Source organism: Triticum dicoccoides, chromosome 6A (assembly GCF_002162155.2).
Source record: "Triticum dicoccoides isolate Atlit2015 ecotype Zavitan chromosome 6A, WEW_v2.0, whole genome shotgun sequence".
In the NCBI taxonomy this organism is placed as follows: domain Eukaryota; kingdom Viridiplantae; phylum Streptophyta; class Magnoliopsida; order Poales; family Poaceae; genus Triticum; species Triticum dicoccoides.
In genome coordinates this window covers 565,000,441-565,006,160 of record NC_041390.1, presented here as the reverse complement: position 1 = coordinate 565,006,160, position 5,720 = coordinate 565,000,441, and the positions used below count along the sequence as shown (strand labels likewise).

Sequence of the window (5,720 nt, the reverse complement as noted above, 5' to 3'; positions counted from 1 at the left end):
GGTGTTTTCACATGAAAGGTAAGAGTATATAATAGATTTGGGTCGTTGATCTTATTAATTAGTGGTCTAATTAACTCTTACCTTCTTATCTCATATGTAAAAAGAGGGCATAAGAGGGAGCATGTTAAAATTTTCCATCACTGTATGTGTGAAACAACAATGGTAACCGAGAACTTTTGTGAGAAATTCCTTCAAACACAATATAGTAGGCCATGGTGAACTTGTGTGATTAAGTTCCTTGAGAACACAATATAGTTTGCAAATCCTTTAAGGAATCATAATTGGTGCTTAGTTTATCATTCTAATTCACTGTTGGAGTTCAATATGATTCAACAGAAGCAAAGTAAAAGTAAGTAGTATTGCCATATTAGTGGTATGCTTATTTCAAGATTTGAAAAGATCTATTGCCCGAAAACCCTGTAAGCGCCCCTACTAAATAAATGTGAATGGAAGAGAAAGTGTTTCAAAGTTTCTTACCAGCGTTAAGTCACTGCAAATTGTGTGTGCTCATGTACATAGCCGACAAGTCGATAATAAAATCAGATCTACATTTCTAACAAATAAAACAGTTCTCTAATGAGATAAGTATCACTCAACCTGTAGGGATAATCTGATATTGAACCAATTATATATATGTAAAAATATGTGATTCAATTTGGGTGTACATGAGCATGAATAATTGGGTAGGCATAAAAAGCTAGGAGCAAAAACTGAAAACACAAAGGTACTCGTCAGCAACAAAACAACTCACTTCTATGACACATCGACAATAAAAAACCAACACCATATTTTTGGTCAGGTGGTTCATTGTGGTGATGGCCCAAAGGTCTCATAGAACTATGCTCTAACTACTACTATGCTACTTTGTACGGTCTAGAACATGTATATGTACTGATTGTGAAGCTGCAAAAAAGGAGTATAATGGGTCCTTGTACGTCTAATTAAATTCATATATCCAGTGAAGTGTGTAAGGTTGAACCAAACTGCAGGCCATCAGTACATTACTCTAAGAGGTGGCTTATTACTAAATTAAAGATGCTGGCATTTAGTGCATAAGCAAATACAGAAAGCACAATGATAAAGCTACAGAGCCACATCATAAAAGAGTAGTAGTATTACCACTTAGGCATATTTATTGACAGTTAAGAGGGAGAATGATAGATCCATCATCAGCCGCAGAAAAAATAGAAAGGAAGTAAAACTAATTATCATATCTTGAACCAGTGTGCTGTCGTGACCCGTCACTAAGGTCAAACGTTATTGCCCATCGCATCGCCACACTACTGTTCTGTGTTTTCAATTTCGGCTGAGAAAACCAGATTTTGGCCATCTTGGCCTGGGGCGAAAAATAGCTTCCGGTGAAAAAAATGGATTTTGGTCAAATTTAAGTCAATTTTTGGTCAAAAGTTGATGAAATTTTGACCAAATGTTTTGAAAATGTCCGAAATTCGGCCATCTCGGCCTGGGGCGAAAACTTCCACAAACCGAAAATCAAAACCTTGCTGCTGTTCTGCCCCCGCTACTGAATCGTGGTCGAGCGACATGCACACAGTGGCGCGCTGTGGTCATGAGGCAAGGCAACCCAAATTTTCTCTTAATTTGCTCTATCTCATAATCCCTCGCCTTCAGTAGGTTGTATAGCTTCTTGTACTCTACAATATGACAGCACATAGTGACAAGAAAATTAGTGGTACTGCGTGTCTCCTTCAGGAAGCTTGTTTTCTAGCATGCCATCAAAACACCTGATTATCATTAATAATTGTTATTTTCTTGTAATCAAACAACAAAGGAGCTGCTCGATCAAGTATTTTCCAAGCCCAATTCAACCAACAATGTTGAATGGTTTTGCACTACTGAAATTGGTCACGACCATCTTCAATCAGAAGGAACACGCCTCAACATTAATTAAAGCAAGCTTGCACAAGTATTAGTTGTTTAGTAATATGATTTAGGGGCTATTGATCTTAAAAACTAAGTGTAACCAAATTCAAGGCATAACAAGCTGAACCAAACATCTCCACTCCATTGCCAAGTACAAACAGACTGTCGTATGTACGAATCTCATCTCTCCCTCCTAAAAAAATGTGGAAATCGTGGTACTGGTAGCACAAAAAATGCATGTTTGATCGCACTAAGCCTATGAGTGACTCTAGTGATTGCTAGCAACCACTGATATTACCCTAAAAAATCTCTTCCAAGCAATCTGTTAAACTTGCATAGAGAAGAACCATCTTTTCAATGACGTGCTCAAACTAATACATAATTCAGTTTGCATGCATTCATTAAAATTGAATTGTCTAGCGCATGCACATTCTCACTGGTGCCGCTTATAGAGAAGCTAAATACATAATTTATTATCCAGACTAATTTGTTGCGATCAATATTTTGGTTAATAGTCCCCAAATCTGGCTGGAGCCAGCATCATAGACATGTCTAGATTGTGTAAACACTCACTGCCAGGAAAAAAATGTAAACACTCTCCTCTGCCTTGACATCTGTTGTGGTCTCCACCACCATGGCATTGGGTCGTCGTTAGTGTGGCGGAGGATGAACTCCAAGCCATTAAAAACATATGATGCAAAAGCAAAGTACTCCATCCGTTTGCCTAAACCGGAGCTGTATGAAAATTCTTGTAGTTCTTAAGTATTTCACAAATCTCGGCAGGAACTAACCATCAATGTTGAGACTCCTTCAATATCTGCACCATCTCAGCTCATAAGTAATTGAAATATAAAATTAAATTCAATATAATAAAAAGTGAGTGACCTAAAAGTGGATTTTGAAACATTTGAATGGAAATGTCATGAGGATTGCTTTCCCAATCTTCAGAAACTGAAACATGCATCATCATCAAAATTCAGTTACAGAGTTCAGTTTCATATTTCAGGTTCTCCCAGAAAACATGATAAGGCAGAGGCTTCAATCTAAATCCCTAAGTGACTAATTTGAAGTGTGGGGTACTAAGCATTCCAACTGTGTGAAACTAAATTCAATCCAAACCGAAATACAGAAGAACTACATAAGGTTCATCTTGGCATAGATAAACCACAACTTTTAGAAGTGCAAGGCATTGGTAATTCATCTCCAGACCATCGAAAACCCGAAGTAAGTTGTGAAATATTTCCAAACATCTAGAGCAAAATTGTCTGAGTTTCTGGCGCATTATCCACTGAATTACCTGACAATTCCAACAATTGCATCCAGTAGTAGCAGCCACTCAAAATCTCTCCCAAATACATCCTCGTGCAGAAATAATCCCTAGTGCGTAGCTCAAATCAGCATGAAACTACATGAGGATCCAATTCCAACCAAAGCAATATAATCAAGGGTAGCAAACTAATGGGGAAGGGAGACCGTGGAGATGCAGAGAGCCCAAGGCACGATGCGCACCTTGGCCTTCCAATATAATCAATACTCCCCGCCGCCTCCGCTCCATGGCTCGGCCACTCATCACAAGTGGTGGAGGAAGATGCCCTCGGTGGTCGGCCCGTCCTGGCTGTGCAGGCGGCGACGGATCCGGGAGTGGTCCAACCTGTGAGGGCGCCGCTACTCCTTTCCGGTGGGTTGTGGATCCCAGCGGCATCAAGGTAGGAGGAGAGCTGTGCACAACAGCGTCACCCGTGATGATACAGGAATGGCGGACCAGGTTGAGGCCCTCATCAAACTCGTGATCTAAGTCAGAGTACAAGCCCATTGAAGCAGCGCCGATGGCATTGGCAGAGTGCTTTGTCCGCGGCCATGGGGCAGATGGGCGGCGACGATTTTTCTCGGGAGACCCGGAGGGAGACGGGGAATACTGGATTGGGGCGAGGGGCTTCGGAGGATGGAGACTTGCGACGTGTGGTCGTGAACCTCGTGGGTAGCGGCTGTTTTTTTTTACAGGGCATCAAGGCGGGGAAGGACCACGTGCGATCGGGGGGATCGAACGAGGTCGAACCATCACGACGTTCGATCCCCCTTTAATAATAGAGATATCCAGGACCATGCACCCGCCCTTGACAATGGCTTCCAGAAGCTAAGGTTGCAGGGGTGAATTAAAGTTCGATTTTCCAGCAGCGAGGTAACTACTACCGATGGAGATCAAACTAATGAGCTCACAAAAAAAACTATAGACATCAAACACCGAAGGAGGTTAGTTTTTACCTGAGTGGAAACAGCAGTCGTATTGTCTTGCTGGAGCCTCCTTTGTCATGGAAAGTCACCAGCTTCAGGGAGTGCCAGCACAGTCGGAACAGACGCAGGGAGTGACAGTGGCAACTACGTGGATTTGGCTCACCCATACAAGAAACGGTGGCGCCATCTACCGATTTCGTGGCTCCGAGCTGCAGCGGGAGATGCTGGGCCGTCGGGATGCAGATGGAGCCGCTGCAACTCCGAGCTGCCGGGCCACCGAGATGTAGATGGAGCCGCAGCGCCTCCGAGCTGCAGCGGGAGCTGCTCCACCACCAAGCTGCAGTGTGAGCCGCCGCGAATATGGAACCCAAGGTGCCCTCGTCCGCCTCCTCCAGCTGCTTCCTCACTTCACTTCAGTACGAGTACAGGGGGAGAGGAATGGGACGAAGACTGGTGGATGGAATCAAGACCAGCGGTCATGCGAGACACGTGGTAGGCATTGTGCTACGTGGTGGCAGCTCGTGAAGCAACAATCGACGTGTGTTGTTGTCTCTCAGCACGTGTATCTTGAAGGCATGATTGTAGTTTTCTATCTTTAAGGTCTGTGATGTTACTCCAACTGCCAGCCTTTTGGTTTCTGATTTTAATGAAAGCAGGGAGGCCCTCCTTGGGGCGCATGAGTTTGTAAAAAAAAGATTAGCAGTCAACCACGGGGAAGAAGATTAGGACAGAATTGCAACAGATGTAGGCCCATATAGCGGCTATGCTGGACAACAAGGTCATTTTCAATGATGATGGCACGTGCAGCAATAGCTCAATTAATGTTCATCACTTCAATGCGCCGATATGATGTTTGTCTGGCTATCTACTTTCCTTGCTAATAACATTGTAAATAATCATTTTGATTTGTGTCTGAAGTTTCTATCATCACTCTTTCAATTGTGCGGATAACCTTCATAAACACACACACAGAGAGATAGAGACAGAGATTTGTGCCAAATATTTGCAACAAACCCATATACTAAAATACTATTTTACTTCGGCAAATTTGTGCCAAATATTTGCCTTTTTTTATATCATGCAAAAAAACAAATTTATTAATGAAACATACTTTTCTATTTACCATAAACAAGGCCCCATATAACTGCTTACTGCACTGTACAGAAGTAGGCTGCTTTATAAATACAAAAAAATCGTTTGCATTAAAATAGGCCAGTAGAAGGCTTCCAGTACACAAAGTGAGGGCCTCATTTTATAGATGGATACACAACACATATCATTTGGTTACTGTGATCCTTATATGTCTTTCTACTAATTAATACAAATTGATAAACTTCACTTGCTAACATCTTCCTTGTCATTAAGCAGCCAAAATGGAAAAGGTCAAGATTCCAACAAAGGTGCTTCTAGACGCTATGTTGTAGCAACTTGGCCTCCCAAGCACATTATACTCAACAAAGAAGGGAAAGCCAGTTGGTCTTTGATGCAACAATTCACTTCTATGGGTGTAAGCACCATCTGAACAATATACTTCCAAGAAATTCAATATCCATCCATGTGTATGGCAAAGTTGAAGAAGCACAAGATCAGCTAGCAGCTGAAGCTCT

The 5,720-nt window shown here is 42.2% G+C and overlaps 2 long non-coding RNA genes across 3 annotated transcripts in view; one reads left to right on the top strand and one right to left on the bottom strand.

Moving 5' to 3' along the window:
- LOC119317954 overlaps positions 1–4,716 on the top strand; it is a 7,113-nt gene extending 2,397 nt beyond the window's left edge. For both annotated transcript variants that reach the window (XR_005153860.1, XR_005153859.1), the window contains one exon: positions 3,972–4,716. This is a non-coding gene — a long non-coding RNA (uncharacterized LOC119317954). The remainder of the gene's footprint in view (positions 1–3,971) is intronic.
- LOC119317953 lies at positions 2,218–3,840 on the bottom strand. The gene is made up of 3 exons (XR_005153858.1): positions 3,391–3,840; positions 3,179–3,258; positions 2,218–2,698 (listed from the first exon to the last, which is right to left on the bottom strand). It is a non-coding gene; the product is annotated as an uncharacterized LOC119317953 (long non-coding RNA).
- Positions 4,717–5,720: the final 1,004 nt, after the last annotated feature.